The sequence below is a fragment of the Rattus rattus genome, chromosome 3, assembly GCF_011064425.1.
Source record: "Rattus rattus isolate New Zealand chromosome 3, Rrattus_CSIRO_v1, whole genome shotgun sequence".
In the NCBI taxonomy this organism is placed as follows: Eukaryota; Metazoa; Chordata; class Mammalia; order Rodentia; family Muridae; genus Rattus; species Rattus rattus.
In genome coordinates, this window is record NC_046156.1 from 80214695 (window position 1) to 80242361 (window position 27667).

Genomic DNA, 27667 nt, shown 5'->3' on the forward strand with positions numbered 1-27667 from the left:
GCTGATTGCTCTAGTGTGCCACTCTCGTGTACTCCTAACGTCACTGCAGTTCACCAATAAATAAAATAATATTTTATACTAAAAGAATGAAAATTCCTTTTGAATATTTTGTGGTTTATATTTAACTGGACTTCTTACAAGTACTTAAAGATTGCTCATATTTTTAAATTTACTGGAGAGTCATCACTACATCTGCAGTTTAAAGTAAAGTCAGTATCTGGCACATTCAGATTGGCCAGCCTGTCATAAATCCTGACTCCTAGTTACAAATTTACACCACAATGGAAAACTCTAAGTTCACTAAAGCCCATTTAAAGTTCAGTTAATTTACTTTTTACTTTTGTGCTTCTGTATGTAGGTATTGCATGAGAATATGGGTACCTATGAAGGCTAGAAGAGAGTGCCAGATTTCCTTTCACTAAAGTTATAAATAGTTGTGAGACACTGAATGTGGGTGCTGTGAATCAAACTCCAACCTTTTTCAAGAGCAGCAAGATCTATTAAGCTATGAGCTATCTAGTAAGTCTCTGTTTCTAATTCTTTTCAGTTTAATTTCTGATAAGTCCACTATCTGAGGACAATATATTAAATAGATTTTTGGAAGTAGGAGTTGGAATAGGAGCTTGCTATGTCCATTCTGTGCATCACAGTACCTCCAGGAATGGTGCATCCCCCCGGGGGGAATAAAAATGGTTTAAAATCAGAAGGAAAAAAAAGCTTCATCAATTCCTACTCACCCATTAGGAATGTTATCATAAAAATCTGGAGTCAAGGGGTTGGGGATTTAGCTCAGTGGTAGAGCGCTGCCTAGGAAGCAAGGCCCTGGGTTCGGTCCCCAGCTCCAAAAAAAAAAAAAAAAAAAAAAAAACTGGAGTCAAGAAACTTATATTCAGAATTTCCACAAAAATTCAAGAAATTAAATGGTTAGGGAATATAACAATTAACAAATTCACAAATTAACTGAAACAACAGCTTTCAAAAATAGATATACATAGACAAGTTTAAAAATGTTCAGTGTTCCTAGGAATCAGGGGAATGCAAATGAAAAGGACGTTGAGATTCTACTTACCATGTTAGGAATGACTGTCATCAAAAAATTTGACAACAAATGCCTGAGAGAAAGTGAAGAGAAAGGAATCTTTATCCACTATTGGTAGGGAAGCAAATTAATGCAGTCATTATGGGAATTAGTTTGGAGATTTCTTGAAAAGAAATGAAAAAAAAAACTACATTGTGACACAGCTATTTCACTGGGCTTCTACCCAGGAAATGCCATACTTCACCAACGAGATCTGAACTTCTGTGTTTATCATTGTTTGATTTACTATAACAAAGAAACGAAATCAACTTTGATATTCATTAAAAGACAAATGGTCAATAGAAATGTAGGGCTCATGTATACTTGAACAACTCTAACAAATACTAAATTAATTTCTGCAGAAAAGTGGGTGAACATAAAATATGTATTATTAAACATAGTCATACAATCTTAAAAATAAAAAATAACAGTATTTTGTCCCTCATATGAAGAATCTAGCCAATCAAATATATAAAAATTATACACATGGACACACATGAATAGATAACCCAACAAATGCTAAATAAAAGGAAATGGACTAAATTCATATAAGGGACATGGTTAGAAAAAAGGATATAAAGTGAATCGTCTTGCTAGTTGCATTTCTTTCATGGATTTCTTATTTTTAATGGAAATATTTACAATACTAAAAGTATAAAATATAATATGACACTCCAAAGCTTCTCATCTGAATGTCTATTCTAAGATAGAAACTCATTATATTTTATCGATTGTGGACATAGTTAATATTGGTATGTGATGCTTTTATTTATTTGCCAGGATTATTTTAAATAATAAAATTTATAAAATTTACAAAGGAAGCTTCTCTCCCCAAGGTAAAGAACAATCCAATTTATGAATATTAACATGAATATTTAGAAGACAAAAATAAGAATGATTAGTAAAATCCAAATCTATCAGGTCCTACCCAAAGGCTTCTGAACTCCAGAGCTACCAGATTCTGATTAAGATCACAGTATCATAGTAGGAATGGGATTCCCTCCTATGGTGCAGGTTTCAAAGCCAAAGAGACAGTTCATAGGTTCCACACAAGAGTTGATCTATTAATGTACTAGCAGGTACATCTTACTGGGCATATCAGTATTGTAGCAAGGACCAGTGCTGGGTAAGATTATTGACACTTTATTCCCACTCCATTCTGGACCCATTAGAAAGGAAGTCCCCTTTTCAGTTCAAACTGAAATTCTCTAATCTTCTGATTCTTCCTTCTTTTCCCTCAGATTTCTTACTATGCAAATTATCCTACATAAGCTTGGTTGTTCAGATTCCTTATTTATCCTTCCTCTATTTTCAACCTCCCTTTGTTCACTCTTATTGACTTGAATATTGACAGTACCCTTTGCTGACTAGTTTTCTCTGAAGTCCTTTGTATATGGAGCTTCTGTGAAAATGAATCTTCAAAGTCAATATAAAGGGGTTTGGGATATATATATATATATATATATATATATATATATGAGAGAGAGAGAGATAGAGAGAGAGAGAGAGAGAGAGAGAGAAAAAGAGAGAGAGAGAGAGAGAGAGAGAGAGAGAGAGAGAGAGAGAGAGAGAGAGATGATTTTCCAGAACAGGGAAGACAATATAATATGACTGTCAGTTTTCTATCTCATTGGGTAAGATCTCAGACTGAAAAACAAAAGAAGAGCAAGTGAGGGCAAGCATTCATTTCTTGATGCTCCCTGATCTACAGGGCGAGAGAAATATTGCACCATCTCTGTGTACAGCAGCTTCCACTGCCAAGTCTTCTCTAACTGTGAGCCAAAATAAACCATCCTTCCCTTAGGTTGCTTCCTGTCAGGTATTTGGTCATAGCAATGGGAAAATTCAACAACATAGCTTCCAAAAATAACTTTCTAAAATAGTGCCCATATTGAACTTATGAACATAAAACATACTGTTGGCTATTCACTATGTGCCAGCAACTGTGATATACATTGGATGGAAAGTAACTTGAGAGGATAGACATGAACTTCTTTTCAAATTAAATATATATTTAACTGGAGAGCTAATTTTTAAAAAAGAAAATAGATTAATATAAAGATGAAAGATAATGCATTATTACAATGCAATAAGCTGAGCTTCTGAGATAGAGTTTAAGCTAAGAATCAAAGAGAAGCACATTCTAGACAACATTCCTTAGAAGCACTTCAGATGGGATATGTGAGTTGAAGACTGAAGGAAGCAATACTAATCTCCCAATGAGCATCATAAACATTTTGGACTGGAATTTGTGTTTACAGAAGTACAGATCTGAATAAAGAATTTCTCCAAGGATGCTGTTATTACTGCACCTGCAGGCCAAACACAAGTTGATGTCAGGATAGAGAGGAAAGTTATGCTATGTGAGAAGGACCAGCCATAGTTAGAATATGTAGGGAAGACTGAGAATCTCATCAGTTCTTAGTATTCAAAAATGCTGACATCAATGATTCCCGTGGTATGAGAAAAATGGAAATTTTGGTGACAGAATAAATGTGCCTCTTGTTCAGGAGGTACAGAGCCCAGAGGCAGATCTATAGTTCTCAGAGAAGCTACTGCCTCAATCAGTACATCTTGCATAGAAAGGAGAAAAACCTGTAAACAACAGCATCTGGACATAGTTTTCTTGCTCACCTGTTTAACTATATAAGGAATGTATTTCATGCCATCTTCTGCATTCCTAAAACTAATGCCAAATAGTTCCTGTGTCCTCCATCATTTCAAACCTAGATAGCAGTATATTTAGTGAAAAGTATAATTACTTCAAGGAAAATACGCTAAAATTTCATCACACTGGTCAATGAATGATTCAAGAATAATGTGTTCTCATCATTGGGGGTAATGTGAAATCCCTGAACAACTCATGTGCTTGGTATTGTTGATAACTTATGAGTTAAAGTGGATGAACAGCAGTAAGGACTACAAGAAGAACATGAAATTCTATGAGAGAAAAACAATGGTGATTTTATACAGTGATACACAGTTTACAATGGTCGTTCATAATCATTTTCTGCAGTTCTTTCCTGAAGAATAAGCACAAGTTTCCTGATTTTATATCCTAATTGCAAAACAGCAACAACAATAAAAATGTTTCTATATCCACAGTAGTGGTTCTTAACTCAGAAAACTTGTTTTAACCACTGAAAGAAATGTGAATAATCCCATTCTTGTTCATCATAGCCAGAAGTTATATTTCAATTTATAGTTGTGTTTCAGCTTTTGGACAAAATATCAGAGAGCCAGGCTTTCAGGAATATAGTCCCAAATATTTGAGTGCTCTCACTTACAATGATTTATTTTCTTTTTCTGGGTATTGGAAAATAAAAAGTTACCACAAGATATAGCTATACCACTCTTGGGCATAGGACCCCAACCAACAAAAAGTCCATCCTATCAACAAATACATTTGCTCAATCATATCCACAGTGATTTATTCACAATAGCCAGAAACAGGAAACAACCTTGTTCTTCCTCAACCCAATAATGGATAATAAAATGTGATATATTTACACAATAGATTATTACTTAGCAGTTGGGGAAAGTGACATCAGGATATTTGCAAGCATATGAATGGAAGTAGAAGAAGAAGGGAAAAATAGGAAACATTCTAAGCAAAGTAATCCAGACCCCAGAAAAAAACCAAACATGATATGTGCTTTCTTACAAATGAATATTAGCTGTTAAATAAAGGATTATCACACTGCAATCCATAGTGACAGTGTCCATAGATGCAGACAGGGTTTTCAGAGGAAAATCTAGGGGGAACACATAGAATCCCTGAGAAGGGGGAAATAGAATATTTGTGGGTGTGGATGGGGACTGGAACAGGAGGAATCAGATGGGCAGGAGGGATGCAGAGAGAGTACCATACTTGGAGATGACTGAAAGAGTTGGCTATTTAGGGTGCAGCATGGACGGATGGAGGATAGAGCAGAAGTAACTTCCTAGAACCTGTAAGATTGACTCTATTAAAAACTCCTAGTAATAGATAGAGGATAAAGACCCTGAGCCAGCAATCTTCTATAACCAGGTAGGCTCCCAATGATAAGAATGAGAAACCAAACCAGCCACAAAATCTTTAACCCACAATGTGTTCTGCTAGAAAGATGCTCCACTAGTTGGATAATAATAATGGTTCAGAGTGACCAAACAACTAATATAACCTGAAGCCCACACTGGGAGAAGAAGCGCTAGACTAGATTTGCCAGGATCTTGAAGCTGCATGACTCACAGACATATAGAGACACAGATGACAAAAAAACAAAAACAAAAAAAAAATCAATGCTACATTCAGAGATTGGTGCCTAGTTCACTTATCATCATGGAGGGTTACTCTACCAGCTGATGAGAGCAGATACACAGACCCACAGTTAAATATTAGGCAATGCTGAGGGAACTCCACAGAAGATGGGAGGAAGGATGGTAGGATCCAGAGATGTTGGGGATATTGGCATAGCATTCCCACAGAGTCAAGTAAACAGAACATATAAGGGCTTACAGAGAAAGAAGCAGCAACCAGAGAGCCTTCATGGCTCTGGCCTAGGCACTCTTAAGCTATAGTTCTTTAGCTTGGGGTTCTATTTGGACTCCTAACAAGGGGAGGCAGGGTATCTCTGACTCTTTGATGTGTGACCTTTTTCCTCCTTCTGAGTTGCCTACTCCAGCCTTGATATGAGGGTTTTTGCCTAGTCATTGCATTCTGTCATACTGAGTTTGGTAGATATTCCTGATATGTCTGTTCTTTTCTGAAGGGAAAATGAAGGAGCAGTCAATCTAGGTGGAGAGATGATTGGGAGTACACTGGGAGAAGGGAAAGGAGGGGAAGTTTGAGCTGCAATGTATTGTATGTAAAAGTAATATGAGAAATTCTTTTAAATAGTTAAAATGGTGGGCTGGAGAGATGGATCAACAGTTAAGAGTGCTGACTCCTCTTTCAGAGGTCCTCAGATCACTTCCTAGAAACCACATGGTGGCTCACAACCATCTGCCCTCTTCTGGTGTGTCTGAAGAGAATGACAGTGTATACACATACTTTTAAAAAAGTTAAGATGGTAAAGAAATGCATAATTAATTAAAATAGTTGTTTCAGTTAGGATTATACTTCTGTGAATAGACACCATGATCAAGTAAAGTCTTATAAAGAATTGGGGCTGGCTTACAGGTTCAGAGATTCAATCCAATATCATCCAAGCAGGAGCATGACAGCTTCCAAACAGGTACATTGAATGAGTATCTGAGAGTTCTACATCTTCATGGAAAGGTTGCAAGTGGAATTCTGCCAGGCAGTGAGGACTGGGGTATTAAAGCGTATACCCACAGGAGAACACCTACTCCAACAATACCACAACTAATAATAGAGCCACTCCCTGGGCCAAGCATATACAAACCATCACATTCCACTAGCTGGCCCCCATAAGCTTATTCAAACATTTGAGTCTACGGGGCCATACATAAACATAGCATAATGCAAACTACATTTAGTACAACTTCCAGAGTCTCCATAGTCCATAGCAGTATCAACAATGTTAAAAGTCGAAAGTTCAAGGTCTTTTCCACAATTCATCAAATCACTTAAATGTAATCCCCAAAGCAAGACAAGAAACCACCTGGACAAACTCCAAGCTCTGCATCTCCATGTCTGATATCAAAGCAGTCTTCAGATCTTCAACTCCCTTTTCATCTTTTTTGGTCTCAACAAACTTCTTTTATTGGGCTGTTTCCACTCCCTGTTAGCAGCTGTTAAGGACAGTTTCCATTCCCCTGTAGATATCATATGACTTGGGCAACTCAAACATCTTGGGATCTCCAAGTCAACTTCAATGTTATGGCTTATTGTTTCAATGTTTGGAATCCATATGATCTTCTAGGCTCCTCCAAAGGGCTGGTTTCACTTCTCCAGCTTTGCCCTGTGTAGCAGTCTCAGCTCAGGTTGATCTACTACACAGCTGTTGCTGCTGTTGCTGCTGCCGCTGCTGCTGCTGCTCTTGGTGATCTTTCCATGGTACCTGCATCTCTAATACACTGAGGTCTTCCCCTGCAACGACTCTTTACCAATAACCTCTCATAGGCTCTCTTTGTAGTGCCAAGCCACAACTTCTTTGCATAAACTCTTCAGTCCTGGGTTGTCAACTGCAACTGAACTGTACTTACACCAATGGACTTCCATGACCTCTGACAGTACCAAGTCCCAGCTGCTCTTCATGACCCTGTCATACTTTTAAAACCATTACCACCTTGGTGATTCTTACATATTATCAAGTACAGCTGCAGCATAAGGTACAATCTTAGCTATTTCTGGAACACAGCTTCTTTATGCTCTCAGAAAACATTACTTAGATGATTTTACTTCAGTGATGCTGGTCTCTTCTTAATCACCACTAATTTCTTAGCTCCTGTTAACCAACATCAATTGTCCCAATAGTCTCCCACTCCTCTTGACTATAAAGTCAGAGACACATGGCTGAAGTTGCAGAGTTCTGCTGCTTGCAGAAGCTGGAGCATAGCAGCCCTTGTTTTATTGCATTGTCACTAGTTTTCTCTTTTCCAACTACTTCACTCTCTAAGCATGGCTGTCCTGGATCTTGGACTCTGGATCAACTTTGAATTCAGAGATCTGCATGCTTGTCTCCTGGGATTAAATGTGCATAACACCATGTTTGTATCTAAACTTGTGTAGGTAGGATACTATCTACCTGGTGCCCCAAAGTCTACCCACTTAATTTGTTATCTCCTAGAACACAGGATTCAGCTCCATTTCACTTGCTGATACCCCTTTTTATATTGAAACCATAAGTTTTAGATTTTTTCCATCTCAATTTACTACACTTGTTTAAAATGTACTTCATGATACTTAAAGAGAACAAAGTCTATGATGGGCATTTCTGAGACTTCCTTGGTCAATCCAATTAATCTGAGTCTCTTCACCTTAGCCTTAAGCAAACTGTTTATACAAGGGCCAAATTGGCCACATTCTTCACCAAAATATCACAAAAACAGTCTCTAGGCCACATATTGAAATTCTCTACTGAAACCTCTTAAGACAGGTCTGAGCAATTCAAATCACTCTTTGTAACAGTCTTCCATATTCCTCCTAGGATAACCCATTAATCCTCATTTAAAGCATTCCACTGCTTTCCAAATCCAAAATTCCAAAATCCATATTCCCCACAAAGGCATGATCAGGCCTTTTACAGCAATTCACCTGTCCCTGATACTAGCTTCTTTCTTTGTTAGGGTTTTTCTTCTGTGAACAGACACCGTGACCAAGAAAAGTCATAAAAAGAACAACATTTAATAGAGGATGGCTTACAGGTTAGAGGTTTAGTCCATTATCATCAAAACAGGAGCATGACAGCATTCAGACAGGTATGGTGCAGGAGGAGCTAAGAGTTGTACATCTGAAGGTTGCTAGCAGAATATTTCCTTCCAGGCAGCTAGGACTAGGGTATTAAAGCCCTCACCCACAGTGATATACCTACTCCAACAAGGTCATACGTCCACTCTCTCAGCCAAGCATATACAAATCATCACAACAGTATATGAAGTGATTGGGTAGCTCCCTGCAATTTTATTGTTAGCCATTTATAAAATTATAAAAATATTTATTTTATATTATGTGTAAGGTATCTTGCCCTGCAATATAGCTGGTGCCTTTATTAGTACCCACAAAATCCAGAGAGAGTAACAGGTCCCCTAGAAGTACAGTTACAGATAGTGGTAAGCCACCACATGGGTGGGTTCTGGAAATAGAATTTGGGTTGTCTTAAATAACAGTGGGTACTCTCTACCATTGGGCCTTCTCTCCAGACCATTTATTCCATTATTAATAAATAAAAATAGTCTTCTATGATCATACAAGTTGTACATAATTTATTATGTTGACTGAAATAGTAAATTTTCACCATCTTTTACTCATACACTCTACTCTCTATGGAAAAATAAAAGGAAATTAATGACATGTTTGTTATGTAATAGACTCTTTGTCATTGGAATCTTCTTCCTAATCTCTAAACATCTAAGTTTCAGTCAAGAAGTAGTTAAAATTAGAATTAGAAAAATGTATTTGGAGTAAGAAATGCAATGTTAGTTTTCAATTTTCTTTTTTCTTTTTTCATTTTTTATTGGTTACCTTATTTACATTTTATATGTTATCTCCCTTCCCAATTTCCCTTCCACAAGTCCCCTTCCCCTCTCCTTCTCCCTGCCTTGGTCCTCTGCTACATATCCAGCTGGAGCCTTGAGTCCCCTCTCTGTGTACTCTTTGGTTGGTGATTTAGTCTTGGGGAGCTTTGAGGAGAGGGTCTGGTTGATTGATATTGTTGTTCTTCCCATGGGGTTGCAAACCCCTTTAGCTCCTACAGTCCTTGCTCTAACTTCTCCACTGGGGTCCCTGTGCTCAGTTAGGTGTTTGGCTGTGTACATCTGCATCTGTATTTCTCAGGATCTGGCAGAGCCTCTCAGGGGGCAACTATACCAAGCTCTTGTCAGTGAGCACTTCTTGGCATCAGCAACAGTGTCTGGGTTTGGTGTCTGCAGATGGGATGGATCCCTAGGTGGGGCAGTCTCTGGATGCCCTTTCCTTTAGTTTCTGCTCCACTCTTTGTCCCTGCATTTCCTTTTGACACAAATAATTCTGGATTAATACTTTTGAGGTGGCCCTATCTCCCAACCAGGGGCCTTGAATGGTAGCACATGCCTTAAACCCAGCTACTCTGAAGGCTGAGACAGGAGGATCACATGAGTTCAGGATTTCTGGGCTACAGTGTGCTATATGTGACCCTCAGCTAAGTCAGCTTTGATAACTGTACCACTTTCCTGATTCACACTTTATTGGGATATACATATTGAGTAGGAAGATATGGAAAATACATCTTTTGCCCTATGAGAACAATCAACTTCATGAGGACATTGGCTCTCAAGCAAACTGGTACTAAATTAGTCCTCTATCCACTTCGACACTTCTTGTATTTTGGATACAATGTTAGAAAACAATGGTATCAAGAAGGCTTATTGTGAATACAATAAGTAATATGAATTGCTGTATGCTGTGTATGGTTTGAACATGTTCCCAAGAAAACATCCTTTCAAAATGCAATCCTCATCAATGATGTTTTTATGTGGTACCTAAATGACCATGTTATGTCAGGAGCTTTAAATATTCATTAATGCATTAAAGTTTATCATAAAAATACTCAAAAGTTAGAAGTTCACTTTTTCCTCTATGTCATGCTTATATTTTCATCATTGGATATTTTCTGTGAAACGAAGGGTTCCCAGGTTGTAAAATGCTTCAATGCGACTTTTCAACCTTTAGAATAAAAACCAAATAAACTCATGTTTTGTATTAATGACATAGTTAATGATAATCTGTTGCAGCAGCATGAGACAGCCTACAACAGTCTATATAGTACTTAACATTATTTGAATATGAGTTGATTTGTAAACATGCACACAAACATTCATGAGTGGTCTCTGTATGTAGGTTTAATTTTAGTGGACATTTTAATTTGTAAATATGAACTATATTTTAATGTAAAGTTCTTAGAATAATTACATTATTAATACTTTCAAATTAATAAAAAAGTATCATGATGTATTTCTCCTGAGAACCTGAACAAGAGAAATATATTAGCTAGCTTAAGGGAAAGAAAGTAAAAAGTGAAAATATTAAATGTATTTATTCATCATATTGCTGAGACATCCTGGAGCCTCATACAGAATGTAGAGGAAACTAGAGTGACACAATTGCCATGTAGCAGGATAGCATTTCAATTATTATACTGTTTGGAAAAGGTTATAGTCTCAAACAGGTAATTTTTGTTCAGCATTACTGTAGAGTACTCAATTGATTCCATTCATTTCAGTACATGGAGTCAAAGTCATAGACGATGAATTTCGTTAAAAAAAGAAACATTTGCAGCTTTAGAAAGTAATTTTGTGGCTACAGGTGTGTCATGAACAGAATGAAAAACAGTAAGAGAGAGCAGCATTGCATGGATGCTTACCAGTGGGTCCCCCCTCTATCCTCTGTGTTGATTACTCAAAAGTGTGCTGTGTTTTAGTACTGTCTTTTCTTTCCATGTAAAAACTTATACTCTTCTACAAAAGATCATCTTGACCCTCTTCATTCTCTTTTGCTATATTTGTATACTACTATAAAATGCCATACATGCATGCAATGTTACTCACACACATACATATTCAAACATATGTATGCACAAAGGCACACACACACAGAAACACTGACACACAGACACACACACACACACACACACAGACACACAGACACGCACGTACACACACACAAACAGCTAATTTCCAACCAAGAACAAAGATGGAAGATAATTCCAAATTATATTTATTTTTGTTTTATTTCATAAAATACTGTAATATCAACAAATAAAGTCATCATGAAGTAGACTAAGAATCTAAGTAGATGCATTAATTTATTTAATCAAATTTTCCCATTTTCCTGAGGATCAGACAGAAGCCCAGAGAGGTCACACAGATATAGCAAAATATCAGCCTCCTTAGACTTAATAAACACACTATTATGGTTACTGCCTAAGGAATAATTGCTCCAACTCTTAATTATTTGGTCCTGATCCAAGAACTCTCGGGAAACTGAGCAAATTTTAAGAGATGAGACACTGGAAGGGGTCTTCAAGTCACTGGAGACATTGCCTGAAAGAGAACCTTAGGAATTCAGGCTGTTGATTTTCTTCTTTGGTCTTCATCACTGGCTAAGTACTTTTGCTTAAATGTACATTTCCCCTACTACAGGCTCCCATAAACTCAAAATAACAAATTCAAAGGAACATGGTCTGAAATCTGTTAAACTATAAACCCAATTCAAAAATAAATGAAGCCACATTATTCCTCATTATCGGTTGATGAAATCCACTGTGACAATGGCTTCTGACTCAATGTTAAAAAGTAAAATGAGTAACTCAATTGTTAAAAAGTATAATCATAATGGCAAATGACTGACAATTAAGGAATGAGTAACTATACCAGAAAGTAGAGACATCCAGCAAGGTACATGACAAACTGGAAAAAAAATTAGGGAAAATGCTGCTGGGAGCCAAGTAATTTAGATATTACCTTCATAAAGGCAACCATTAACACATATGACCATATACTTTTAAATAAAATTAAATTTGTTCCTGTAATTAGACAGAAATGTCATCAATACCTTTGTAGCTGAATATTCAAAGATAAAAAAAACAACAACAAAACAGTAGTAAAATATTACATGCAGTTGGATTCCAGATGTTTAGATTCGGAAAAAAAGGATTAACAAAATAGTGTCATCTAAAATTTTTTGAAATTATTTTTAATGCTAAGCATAGCAGATTGTGATGTGACTACAGCATGAGGTTGGGACTTATGTGGGAACTAGCTTACTAAAGTGTCAATGTATAGAAAACAAGCAGATGGTAGGGTTCCCTTCTTTATAATAATGGAGAGATGATTAATTCAAATAGGATCTAAAACGCTAACAAAATTTTAGAATTCATCCACAGGATTTCTGCAAACTTCATACTAAGTTTCCAGAATTCTTGTCACAAAGCAACAGACATGCACAGTTCAGCTCAAAGTCAAAATGGTTAATTAATGGAAAGACAGTTTAAAGATCAAGTGATTCACTGCCTTTTCTTGGATTTACACGAATAATATGCTATGAAGTTCCTTGTATGATGACCTACAATTTTAGAGGCACCTCCTAGGATGTTATTTAAAACACCTTTAGGACTCAGAAACGTCTCTTACTATGTTTCTTTTCCCATCGTCATCTTTTATCTATCACTTTCAATTTCTCCTAACAGCTTCTTACATTCAACTCTACCTTGCTTTCGTGTCCATCATGCTACGCAGCTCCTATTTCCATATACTTGCTATGGCCTACCTTAGTTTTCTTATATTCATAACTGAGAAATAGAAATTGTTAAGGAAAAAAAAGACTTACTTAAGGTTAGTCATTACTGTTAGAACTGTTCTTTGTTTTTGTTTGTTTGTTTTTTGTTTGTTTGTTTGTGTTGGTCTGTCCCTCCTTCCCAGGCGTAGCATTGCAATATCAGAGAAAGGATGAATTGAAAACCAGAAAGGCACACGTTGACTCATAATCTGAGAAAAGCCTGGAGAATTCTGAATTCTCTTCCTGGAATGAAAGTTTCTCCTCAGTCTCAGAGATTTAGCTTTTCATTCTTCCAGAATAGAATTATTATCAGATCCTTTAATTATAGAGGGTCCATTACATAAGATTCCAAGACACAACTGCTTCAATTATATTATATTTCTATTACTATATTCATGGCAGTCACCTCTAGAGAACTTTTTCACAGAGGAAGCATCATTTTATTATTTTAAACTTAGTGCCTAGCAATATGCACAGGTCATATTGGAAGGGTAAGGGAAATGCGTACATGATAAATTCCTTCAAAGCATATGTAAATAAGAACACCTTATCTGGCCACTTAGTCTGGTCTTAAGGGATGAAATCAGGTCTCATATTTCGCAATATAACATACTTTTCAAACTGCATATAGCATCCAAAGGGTGTTAAATATTACCTTATGTTGTAATTTTGCTTGAGTCTGTTCTATTTTACTAGAGCATCATTCAATGCTATATTGATTTAGTTTACATGCTTTATAAATATACCTATAAATAGAGTACATACAGATAATACTATTATTCATTATAATCTTCCAAGTTACAAGATCTTTCATCAATCAGTTGTCTGTGTAGAGAACTTACAGAATACTCAGATTTAGAGGATAAACAAGACCATTATGATCTTTGCTCTAAAGTGTATGGAATGGGATTATAAAATCTAACTAAAATCCAGAGGGATCTCAAGTATCATGTCCTTCAAGTGAATTTGAGGATTCCCCTCATGGTTCACTTATTCAACAAATATTTGTCAGATACCCATTCTCTAAAATGATATACCTTTTACATGTAGTAAGACAGATTTTTTTTGTTATTTGTTTTTCTGGAAAATAGAAATAGTAATATCTAATATTATTTAGAAATAGTACTTTGCTAAACACCAAATACACATTATCTTGTAAATTTTCACAAAAACTGAATGAAGAAAAGCATATCAGATAGAACTCATCGGGAATAGAAGACTAATATCCCACATCCGGAAAGACCTGAGAAACAGACTCACAGGCAGGCAGTCTCCTCTGCTCTGAACAAACACAACTTCATCATTTTATCACAGCTTGTCCTTCGTCTTTTAGGACTTCTTTCTATAGCCTATTCTTCCTTGAAACTCAGTAACTAGGCCTTCTTTTTTTTTTTTTTGTATGAAAATCTTTTTTTTTTTTTTAATAACTTGAGTATTTCTTATTTACATTTCGAATGTTATTCCCTTTCCCGGTTTCCGGGTCAACATCCCCCTAACCCCTCCCCCTCCCCTTCTTTATGGGTGTTCTCCTCCCCATCCTCCACGCATTACCGCCCTCCCCACAAGAATCCCGTTCACTGGGGGTTCAGTCTTAGCAGGACCAAGGGCTTCCCCTTCCACTGGTGCTCTTACTAGGATATTCATTGCTACCTATGAGGTTGGAACCCAGGGTCAGTCCATGTATAGTCTTTGGATAGTGGCTTAGTCCCTGGAAGCTCTGGTTGCTTGGCATTGTTGTTCATACGGGGTCTTGAGCTCCTTCAAGCTCTTCCAGTCCTTTCTCTGATTCCTTCAACAGGGGTCCCGATCTCAGTTCAGTGGTTTGCTGCTGGCATTCGCCTCTGTAATTGCTGTATTCTGGCTGTGTCTCTCAGGAGAGATCTACATCTGGCTCCTGTCAGCCTGTACTTCTTTGCTTCATCCATCTTGTCTAATTGGGTGGCTGTATATGTGTGGGCCACATGTGGGGCAGGCTCTGAATGGGTGTTCCTTCTGCCTCTGTTTAAATCTTTGCCTCGCTATTCCCTGCCAAGGGTATTCTTGTTCCCCTTTTAAAGAAGGAGTGAAGCTTTCACATTTTGATCATCCGTCTTGAGTTTCATGTGTAACTAGGCCTTCTAAATGAAAATTTGACCATGTTTTTGTTCAAAATATCTAAAGTTTATGTTTTCAAATTATAAATGATAATCATAAACTTGAGTTTTAAGGAAAGTACCCTTCTTTTATTTAAAACTTAAATAATTCTTAATTTTTTTTTAGAAGTTTAATTGAACATTGACCTTATGAACATCACCAAGTATATATTATTTATGTATATATATATATATTAGTATTAGTATATAATATATAGTATTATTTATATATTATATATATACATTATATATATATAAATTATATTTGAAGGTAGCAAATGATAGTGCTATTTAGAAAAACAAATACTATGGAAAATACTGGTAGACAAACACCTTTGGAAGTCTTGGTGAAGATAGATTCAATCAGCATTGTGGTTCAGTCAGTCATGGTAATCCAGTATCAGACCACTTAACGGAAAGTGAATATTGAGTTCTCTTAGCTCTTAATGCTGTTGACTTTAAAACTGTCATTAGGAGAAAATGGCAACCAACAGATTGGGTAAAGATCTTTATGAATCCTACATCTGATAGAGGGCTAATATCCAAAATACACAAAGAACTCAAGAAGTTTGAATCCAGAGGGCCAAATAACCCTATTAAACAATGGGATACAGAGCTAAACAAAGAATTCTCAGCTGAGGACTATAGAACAGCTGAGAAGTACTTAAGAAATGCTCAACATCCTTAGTCATCAGGGAAATGCAAATCAAAACAACACTGAGATTCCACCTCACACAAGTCAGAATGGCTAAGATAAAAAAGCTCAGATGACAACAGATTCTGGAGAAGATGAGGAAAAAGAGGAATACTTCCCCATTATTGGTAAGCTAGCAAGTTGGTACAACCACTCTGGAAATCAGTCTGGAGGTTCCTCACAAAATTGGACATTGTACTACCTGAGGATCCAGCTATACCTTTCCTGGGCATATACCCAAAAGATGCTCCAACGTACAACAAAGACACATGCTCCACTATGTTCATAGCAGCCTTATTTATAATAGCCAGAAGCTGGAAAGAAACCAGATGCCCTTCAACAGAGGAATGGATACAGAAAATGTGGTACATCTACACAATAGAGTACTACTCAGATATCAAAAACAATGACTTTAAGAAATTCATAGGCAAATGTATTGAAATAGAAAATATCATCCTGAGTGAGGTAACCCAACCACAGAAAAACATACATGGTATGCACTCACTGATAAGTGGATATTAGCCCAAAGGCTCACATATACAGACCAAATATAGCTCAAGAAGGATGACCAAATGCAGATGCTTCACTCCTTCTTAAAAGGAGGAACAAAAATATTTATAGGAGGGCTATGGAGGCAGAGTTTGGAGCAGCGACTGAAGGAACCCATTCAGAGCCTGCCCCCATGTACACACACACACACACACACACACACACACACATATATATATATATATATATATATATATATAGAGAGAGAGAGAGAGAGAGAGAGAAGAGAGAGAGAGAGTCACCAAGGCTAAATAAGACTGATGAAGCTAAGAGGGGCATGCTGACAGGACTGTATATAGATGTCTCCTGAGAAACACAGCCAGAGCCTGTCAAATACAAAGGCGTATGCTAGGGGCAAACCACTGAACTGAGAATGGGACCCCTGTTAGAGGAGTTAGAGAAAGGATTGAAAGAGCTGAAAGGGCTTGCAACCCCATAACAACAACGATGCCAACCAACCAGAGTTCCCTGGGACTAAATCACTACCCAAAGACTGTACATAGACTGACCCCTGGCTAAAACTGTGTATGTAGCAGAGGAAGGCCTTGTTGGGCACCAATGGAAGGAGAAGCCCGTGGTCCTGCCAAGGTTGGTCCCCCAGTGTAGGGAAATGTCGGGGGGGCGGTGGTAAGTGGGGATCGATGGGGAGGGAAACACCCTTATAGAAGAAGTGGAGGGAGATGGGATAGGGGGCTTATGTCTGGAAAACTGGAAAAGGGAATGCCATTTGAAATTTAAATAAATAAGAAAATATCCAAAAGAAATAAAAAGATTCTTTCTTTCCTCCAATTTGAGTTATTGCCTAGATCACATCATTGTCCAAAATACACATGTTCTCTCTCATGACAAAGAATTACACAAATACCACAACCACAGATGTCACCTTTCCCAACTAAATAGAACTTTTCCTATACTGGTAAAAACAAACTATATGACACCTTTTTTCCCCCTTAACATGTATTCTTATCTTACAACATGTTTTCTCTAGGAGACTGTAGTATAGCTAGTTCCTCTCGATGGAAATAGTCTTCCTTAGAATAAAATTCCTGATGGTCCAGGAAATTGGAATAGAGAAATGGCTTAGTTGTTTAGAGAAGTGTAGAGGAATTTCAATGCAGCAACATAGCTGCTCTGGCAAGGGATCACATCCAAACAACTTTTAGGTCTGTGTGATCCAGCTGGAATGACACACCTTTAATCCCTCTGGCTGGAATGCAAACACACCTTTAGTACACTTTCAATATCAAACAATGAAAGTAAAGTTAGTTTGTAGGAGGAAGCAGCTGTGTTTGAAAGTGACATCTAATTTAGGGGCAATGTGACAAATAAATCAGAGAAAGATTTGACAGAATGACTTACAGATAGGATACACCAACTTCCATGAGAACAAACAAAAAAGAGGAGCTACCGTAGAGCAGCAGAGAGATTAGTTTTGTGCTGTCGAGTTTGTGGCAGTTTGGTCTGTGTAGTCAGAGGCAGGTTTTTCAAGTGAAGCAATTCCGTCAGAAGCTGAGAGAAGTGAATTTGAGTCAGCCAGCTTGGAGAGGAGTTTGAGACAGATCAGCTGAGTTGAGCCATGCAGGCAGAACTCAGAAAGAACTAGAAAGTTGAGTTTATTCACTAGTAAGCCTCGAAAACAACAATTACATCTCGTGAATGAAAATTACTTGTACAAATATCTTCTTCCTCTCATTAAGAACCTGGGTTCAGTTTCCAAGTCTCAAACACTCAGAACCAGTCACCAGATAAATTTGTGACATACAGGAAAATCTTTTATACACATACAATGCCAATAAATCTAAAAAAAAAAAAAGATTCACAATGTAAATAAAACTTACACATTTCAAGAGACCCATAAAAGTAATAGATTCATTAAGGATCTTCCTCGAAATGTTACAGCTTTTTTAGAATTTGTCTAGCAGGTTTTCTGACTCTGACTTCAGTCAGAATCCCCCCCCACCCCCCGCAAAAAAAAAGGATCTTCCCCAAGGCATTCACAACAGTTGGGCACAGGAGATTTTCTAGCTAGTTCAGTTGTCTGCAGGTTACACAATGAACTCAATAAATGAAGCTTCTGTGCCTCATCATCCAGACTGAAATAGACTTTTAGGTGATGCATCTGCCTTTAACTTACTCATTTTGCCATAAGTAACTTCTTACACACTCTCCTAAAAATATGCACAGGAAAATAAAATAAATGAATGGTTCACTAAGGCTCACTTGGGTGCAATGCAGTTGTCACGGTCATCTATCTTGTCTATAGAAGCGTTTGTCCATGCCTTCTTTTTTAAAAAAAAAGTTATATAATAATAGTCTTTTAGGATGCAGTATGTAATTCCCTGTGAAATATTCAAAGTCCATGTATAACCTAATGTGATAGAGGTCAATTTCTAAGAATTACTGTGTGTAGCTAGTAGTTGTTTTGAGGATAATTAAGATGCTAGGTAATTTCCTTCACTTTTTATGCTGCTCTTTCTACTACCAAAGAAGCAGGGTTTTAATGAAAATTCAGGATTTAAGCATTACAGTTTAGTTTCTTCTACAGTGCCTATGTTATTTTCATACATTTAAACATAACAATAGGGTTCTTCCCTCACATTAACATTGACATTAGGTTCTTGATGAATGCTGCATGCTCTGCAAAGCCATTCATTCACTTGAAACAAATTTTCCCTCACCTTAGTCACTATGGAACCATTACTAATCCATTATGATTCAGTTATACTACATATTTATTTCAATGCTTGAATTTCATTTAAAATAAGTGTGCTTCAAAATTAGGCCACAGAAAGCATCGATAAATAGATTGGAAATATACATGCATAAGCTTTCACCCAAGGGACATTTTTCTGCAACATAAAACTTGTTTCATTATGGAAACTTGAAATGATGACACCAAGAATGTCTGATTAGACTCTCAGTCATTAACAAATTACTCATTCAAGTGTGAATATATGCAAGACCCTGTTGGAATGGCTTTCCTTTATTTCTGCATCCATAGCCAGTTCTCAGAGATAATCCTACAATAAGCAGATTAACAGGAGAAAACATTTGCAAAATTTAAATATGGAATTAAATATCTCTTGTAAGAGATAACTTAAGTAGCCGAATATTCAAAATAGTGGTGATATTTGAGATTTTTTTTCTCTTTATAGGTGAAAAGGGAATAAAGTAGGAATCTTAAGGGAAAAAAATTTGGAAATTCAGAAATTTTAGGAACAAAGACTGTGTCTTTTTCAGATTATGTGGGAAGCTAGATAGGAACAATATGGACACTGATAAATTTGTAGAGTGGGATTAATTTCCAGTTCTTGCAGAAATTAAAAAGTCTGGTTGTTGAAATACCCACAGAGGGAATTTATGAAAATGGGATTCCCTTGGACAAATAAGGCAGTTAAGGTAATTTTTACCTGTAATTGCTTTGCCATAGAGCCTTCGACTCAAAATAATCAACCAGGCCAAATTGATTTGGTTTTGCAGTTTCATGTCAAGAACTTAATTATAGCTCTCATATAGTCTAGTCTCCCTGCAGCACCATGAAAAAAATGGAAAAGAAAAAAGAAAGAAACAAACAAAAACAACAAACAAAAATAGCAGATATTGGAAAATAAAACTGAGTTACTGAGTCTGTGAGAATGAGCATCACAAATGTAAGAGTACTTATCACAGTTGATTAGTTCATCATAACGCAATGAATAATTTTCACAAAGAACCTACCCATAATCGGTCTTCCCTGAAGCTAAAGAATTTTCCATTTGTAACTATACTTTTTCCCAAAAATATACAGTGCTTGTTCACTATAACTTTCTTATCAGAATTATATAATATCAAAAATCTTAGTAATATTATAATAAAGATTTTCCACAGACATAAATTTCTCAAGAAAACATTATTGCCATTTCCTCATTTAATGTATGTCTTCTTTAGAATTTGTGATACCAGAATCAGTGAAAGAACAGATATTCATTGCTGTGTGACCTTCCTGTTATTTTGGGTTCTAAGAGACAAAATGAGTTTCAAGAAAGGAACAAAGGGAAATAAAACTATCAAAGGAAAAAAGAGACATTTATAAAGTAACTGTGGTATGTTAAATTGAAATGAAATATTGGAAATAAGCATAGTATTAATAATAATGGGGACCTGGGAAGTATTATTAGAAAAGTCTATGTAAATATGAAAAAAGTAATAGAACCTTAACAGTAAGTAGATTACTGAATGGGTAAGTCTACCAAAATAGAATGGCGGGCAGAAGCGGTTTAAGATAGTTTTGAAGTGCACAGCAGTGTATGTCTCATGGGTACAAGGAAGGTAGATACTGACACGATGTACTCAGTAAACTACCACAGTCTGAGAAGATAGATGAGTTGACAGGGCAGTGACTGCAAAGGCAAATCACTCTGACTGTTACTTCCCAAGTCTTCCCTTAAATTTAAAGAAGGATTTAAATTTTTATATTACATCTGACAGGAAGTAAAGTTTTCACACACACTACTCTTTAAGGCAAATGCAATAAAAACAATACATAACCCCAACTTTGGCCATTATTTCTAAATATCAACTACTTTGAAAACAAAGGGCTACCTCAACTTCAAAGAGAAATATCAAGAGTTTAATATTTTTGAACAGATACAATCAACTAAATGGAACTACATAATGAGTCAAAATTACATTTAAAGACTGTGTTAAAATGAGGCATTATATAAGAATACATTTGCTCCACATGAAATTTACATGGGGGAGGGGGATGTTTGCCCGGAAACCGGGAAAGGGAATAACACTCGAAATGTATATAAGAAATATTCAAGTTAATAAAAAAAAAAAATAGAAGAAAAAAAAAAGAAATTTACATTTTCTAGACATTTGTGTTATTTAACTAAAAAGAATATTATAATTAATAACATTAAAATGAATTTTTACTATTTCTAAATGTTTAGTTAAAAGTTCTGAGTACTTTTTATTTAAAAACATAAAATGAATTTGAAATGTGAAAGTTTGCTCTTAAGTAAAAATATTATTTGATGGTATATCAAAAAGTAACTTTTACCACATAATCCAAAGAGAATTGACATTTATTAAACATTTTAAAATACTACTATATATATTTATAAGGTTTCATTTCAATATAAGGTTTCATTTCAGTGATCATAATCAAGTACAGGAAAATTAAACTTATATTTCAAAAGACATTTTTGTAAATTTGTTTTGATTGAAAAAGTTATAAAATTAATTATAACATAGAGTTATAGCATAATAATGATTAATAATTATAATAAAAATAAAATAATAAAGTTCTGTTTGACAATGAATCTATATAGTGATGGAAAGTTTTATTTAATTAAAATGCATGTTTTTATGTGCATTTTGATGCTGAAGAGTATTGTAAAAATCCAGTCCATATATGTAATATATTTGATAAACTGATAAATGGTACTAATTCAGGGAATTAATAAATTTAGGACAATATAGTCTAGAGAAAGGAGAATAAGGTAATTTAACAGTCATGCTTCTCTGCATGTTAATAAATGGTAGGTGTTTTAATTCAAATGTATACATAAAAGGGTGATTTTTGTCAAGTTAGGAACATTTGTATAATCTAAAGTATATTATATCTTTATTTTATTTAAATTTGCAACAAATGTTTCAAAATTTATAAAGTATATTTTTATTTTTCTGAAAAACATAATGGTATTCAGGACACAGTACAAGAAAAACTGTTAAGAGAAATTGATATTTGAGTGTCACATGGACACAATACGAGTAGATAAGTATCTTGGTACATTGATACTTTAATGTCATGAGCTTACCAGGTCTCACTTTTGCAGTGACTGACTTACTGATACCTTGAGAAGCAATGTTTCCCTATGTAATCATGAATGGATTAGAAAATTAAACAGGAATAATCCTGTCCTCTCTAGATGTTATGAAGAGTGGACACTTAGAAAAAGATCAAAACATGAAAGTTTTATAAGACCAGTCAGAGGACAAGTTTGAAAATCAAACTGAATTTTAAGTGATTTTTAAATAACTATAAGACACTAAAAAATAGCTATTTCAAAATAGAATGAGAATAACATAAATGTGAAATATACAGTAAAGAAATCTTGTTATTTGAGGGGAAAGAACAAAACAAAAAGAAAAACAAAACAAAGAACATTCTGTGCCCTCAGTGTAGAACTGGACAAAGCTAATAAGTCTGACATTATAAATTGAAAATAATGAGTAATATCTTTCTCCTAAGATGTAAAGAGTTTACTAGAACTCAATCATCAAAGTTAAATGCATTACTATCACTGACAACTATGTCAGATTTAATTAAAGACGAAAAGCGTCTGTTGGATAATGGATAAAACACTATCTTTAAAACTCCATTGAATTACACAAAAATATTAATTAATGATATTCAAACAAAATAGTATTAGTCATTCTTATTGAGTATATCCTGTAGATCCAGCACTTTAAAAGGATTCTGCTGGGATAGAGGTGAGGCTCAGTGGGTACAGCACTTGCCATGTATAAGTGAAGACCCAAGTTTAAATCCCTAGGGGCCATGTTAGGTCAAGCATTGCAGCATGTGACTGTAATCCTTAGGTTTCCAAACTGATTAGAAAGGTAGAATTGGGAAAATCCCCAGAAGATCATGGACTAACTGGCTTAGTGTATACAGCAGCAAACAAAAGTCCTATCTCAAATACGTTAGATTATTAGGTCTGACACGTGGGTTGTCTTCTGACGTCTACGTGTGAGTCATAGCATGTACCCAACCAAATCAAAGGCATACATATCATGTACATAAACAAAAAATTAAATTTTATCTGTACTAACTACTTTGTCTTTTCCAGTCAAACCTATGGAGAAGATACCATTACATATGTTATTTTATAGAGGAAAAGCAAAATTTGTGATGCAAAAATTGATATCTTTTTATTTTACAAACAAAACACATAAAATTTTCTTTGCCTTTACAACTAAAAGACCAAATACCTACGTCCTTGATAGATGGTTTACCAATTGAATATTCATACCTAGTCTGACAATAAGGTCATGATTGAATTATAGACCTCCAGACGCCACATGGATTGCCTAAATATATATCTTTTATCATTACAAGGAAAATAAAAATAAAGAAATGAAGGGTTGTTGGTAAGCAAACATGTGAACTCTCAATGAATGAAGTCCTTGGATATGCAGATAAACAGGGGTTTCTTGAACATAATGGGGGCTAGAACAGGCTACAGTCCTGGAAGATCTATGACCACAACAGTCTCCTCAGGACAATGCCTTCCAAGTTTTTTACCTTATCTGTTCAAAAATAATTTTCATAAAAAGATGTGAAAAATATTTAATGGTTTATTATATTTCAACAAAGTTTATTATAGTTTTATAAGTTAAAGTTTAATAGACAACATTCATTCATATGTTCATTACTCTGTGACAAAATTTAGTGAATTTCATTCAAATGAAGCAAGAGTTTTCATAAACGTTACATACTAGTAAACAAAGATTTAAGAAATAATCATTTATGTTTACTTTTTCCCGAGTTTAAACTACGAGTTTAGTTTGAGGGAAGAAATGAGGGTGGAGTTGATGAAAACACATTTTTTGCATTTATAAAATAATTTTTAAGATGGCTAATAAAATTATTCTACATAGGAATAAGTGTTTTTTATTTAAGATGGAGTAGTACATGAGTCTGTAGAGTGCTTTTGCAGGATTTCCATTTTTACAATATTAATCTTTCCAATCTACGACCACAGGAGGCCTTTCCATCTTCTTTGTCCTCTTCAGTTATCTCAGCATTGTCCTAAGAGTTTCATTGCAGGGATCACGTTTTTTCTGTCTTGCTTAAGTTTATGCCCAGGTTTGTGTTGTTTATTTGTTTGCTTTGTGCCTAATTTCAAAGGGATTGTTTTCATGGTTTCCTCTTACGGATGCAATTGATTTCTATGTTATTCTTCATTTTTTTCTGTATGTGTTTATCAAATTTAGAAGATGGTCAAATTGTTAGCAAGTATGGATATTTAAACATCTTTCTTCCCAACCTGTATTGTCTTCTTTTCACTTTTTGCCTTTAAGTTAAGATTTCAAGCAATGCAAGTGATTTTAATGGAAGAATAGACAACCTTGCCTTGTTCTGGATCTCAGTGAAACTCATTTGATTGCTCTCCATTTTAATTATATTACCTATGGGTTTACCATATATGCCTTCATTATGTTGAGGTATGCTCCCTCCCTCCTTAGTCTTTTCCATGACTTTTATCATGGAACATAAAGAGTATTAAATAAAATTTTCAGTGCCAAGCACAGGGTTCATTTCTAAAAGTAATTCGTTAGGGAGAAGACAGTGGCATCCCAAACCAAGACATCCTCCTGCTATTGGTTGCCCATTAAAAAGAAGAGGGTAAGATCCTACTGCTAAAACACACCACACACACACACACACACACACACACACACACACACACACACACACACACAAGCACACATGTCAGACATAGAGAAATCAGTCTTAAAGTGACCAGGAACATCTATTCTTGGTTTGACTTCATAGTACTAGAAAGGGAATTTCAGGTTGTTAGGAGAGAAAAGACATCAGTGGTCACAACTAACACAGCACCTCACATACTTAAACTCTGGTCTGAAGAGAAAAATGTGTCCATTTGTGCATTTGTGGAATGATGGTTATTGTAGTAATTAAATATTACCTTGATTGTATTTAAGACCTCTTCCATTGAATGGAACTCAAGCCTGAAACTTCACACATGGTGAAAATCTAAGGATAGTAAAGCCGTAGGCCATAAAGGATAGCTTACTAATGTTGTTTTCAAAATGGTCATTTTTAAAAATTGCTTTTTAGATATTTATACTTATATCTGTAGATTTGACTATCCTGTATAGCTGTCAGAGAAGCTTCTTGTGGCAGAAGATAGTGTTTAATGCAGTGATGTGTCAGTGTTCAAACTACTGAGAATAAAAAAAAAATGGTGTGTGTGATTTTGTGTGTGTGTGTGTGTGTGTGTCTGTGTGTGTGTTTGTGTGTGTGTGTGTTTTAGCATAATTGGGACATCTATGTCACACTCCCATATCCCATGGCTTGGGAAATATAATGAAAATGGAGGCAGAAAGAACGTAAGTGCTACAGAGTGTAGAGGCCTGCTGCACACAGGAACCCACACCAATTGTAACCCATATAAGACATCCCCCAAGAGCAAGACTTAAATATTACAACATGGATGGAAAGGGATGCTAGTTGTCTCATCCCTAACCTGAGAAGCTAATACAGGGAGAATGCTGCTAGAGGGAGAGCTACTTTATATTCAGGGGTAGTGGGCAACTTTGATAGGATTTCCTTACCTTAGTGATGACCTCATACACATGTGCATGTGGGCAGCACTGATTGGACTTACTGGGTTTAAGAAAAATAGATATGATGTTAAGAGTGTGTGGGAGATGTGTTGAGGGTAGGAGATATGAAGGGAAGGCCTCAGGGGTAAATATGACAGCATAATTTTTATACATGTCTGATAATCTCAAAGAAGAAAAACATAATTGTGAAAACAAAACTACTTCCTTTTTCTATAAATAATAAAAATCATAAATAACTATGAAATAGCATGTCGTAAAATAAAATCTATAATATAAATCTATGAGAAATTAACAATTTAGTATTATATGTGAAGAAAAGAAACTTAAAATTATAGCCTTTTCTTTCTTTGCAAAATAGGACAAAGAAAAATAGGAAATTCAAAAGAATCAAATCATTAAAGAACCTTTTACAGAGTTTCAACCACAGATGATTAGAATTCCTAAGACATGCATTGAACATGAAGGGGAAATCTGAAATTATAGTTAACTGTCTTGAAAACTGATAGACATGAACTTCTGAGTTGTAAAGAATCATTTATTTTCCATCAAAATAAATGAAAAGAGACAAATATGGTTATTTATTAGCCTGAAATTTCAGAGGCCACAATATAAACAACTACAGAAACTTCTAGAGAAATAATATGAGAAAGAATGACAAGTCGCTTCTCCAAAATAAGACTGTATAATAACAATCACAATATCAACAAATCAAATCCTTCAACACTGAAAGGAAAATTTATCATCCACCTAGAATTATACATCAAGTCAAACAATTAATCAGATGTGAAGGCCAATTAAGGTCAATTTCTGTCTGCAACTCCTTCTAAAGGAAATTACTTCTGTCAGTTTTTCATCCTTTGAGAAAATATTGTAAGGTGAAATTATTCAGATATATGTTTTGTTACCAACTCCTTTGTTAAACTACAAAAATATCAAATTGTTTAGTTAAATATGAGCTTCTTATTTATTTACAAACAAAAAGAGATTTAAAAGTATCATGTATTTCAGAATTATTATGGAAATAGCTGATCCATACATAAGACATAAGATCATAATAAAGAAAAAAATAGAAATGTACAGGAAAAGTAAAAAAAAATTAAAAATAATAATAATGTGATCATATTCACTAAATTAAGAAAACAGTTGAATTCTTTGATCTATAAAGGCTCACATTAAAAAAAACTAACTCAAAATTATTTTGCATGTACAAAGTGTTGGATATTTTGTATGGAGATATTTTGAAATGTTTAGAGAAAGAAATGAAAAAAAATATATAATCTATAGCTCTATTTAAGTTCTCCTGATCATTGTTGACATAAAATGAAGCCTGAAAACAATGGAGTCATGACTATAAAATTCTTAAGGTCAAGAAAGTTTTTGGTAGCTTTTAATCTTCATTTATATTCTTTTGTGTTATCATTGTATCTTTTAATTATAGAAACTTTAAATTTATGGGTGTGTATTTTTTGAGCATGTATGTACTGAATTCTTCACATGTTTGATGGCTCGGTGTTTAACCAAACATAACAAGGCAAAGCTAAAATAAAAAGAGAACTGTGCGCACACACATTCATGAATAAGCCCTCTCACTCCTGTGTCTCTTGCGTCAGTTAAAACTAGGATTCATCTTCCAGAAACAGGGTTCAGGGTAATCTTTTCTGTTTATTTTTAATTTTTAAAATTTAGTTATTCAATTTAAATCCCAATATCAGCCTCACCTTTCCTCCCTGTATCCCCTAAAGCAGTCTTCTCCTCATTCCATCCTCCCCTTCTTCTCTGAGAAGAGGGAACCCCTCTCTGTGCACCATCAGCCCCCAACTCTCCCAACGAACCTCCTCCCTTGCTGTACATAAAGTCACTACAAGTGTGTATGTGGATCCTCTTCCAATGAGGTCAGAGAAGGCACACCTGTTAGGGGAAATGTGGGATCCACA

At 35.3% G+C, this 27667-nt stretch overlaps 1 long non-coding RNA gene and 2 pseudogenes across 1 annotated transcript in view; 2 read left to right on the forward strand and 1 right to left on the reverse strand.

The window, feature by feature from the left end:
- The first annotated feature begins 495 nt into the window (after positions 1–495).
- Positions 496–675, forward strand: LOC116897641 (annotated as a pseudogene).
- Positions 676–875: 200 nt separating this feature from the next.
- The window catches only part of LOC116896780, a 48209-nt gene continuing 21417 nt past the window's right edge, over positions 876–27667 (reverse strand). The window contains exon 3 of the long non-coding RNA XR_004387366.1: positions 876–1112. This is a non-coding gene — a long non-coding RNA (uncharacterized LOC116896780). The remainder of the gene's footprint in view (positions 1113–27667) is intronic.
- Positions 18259–18325, forward strand: LOC116897463 (annotated as a pseudogene).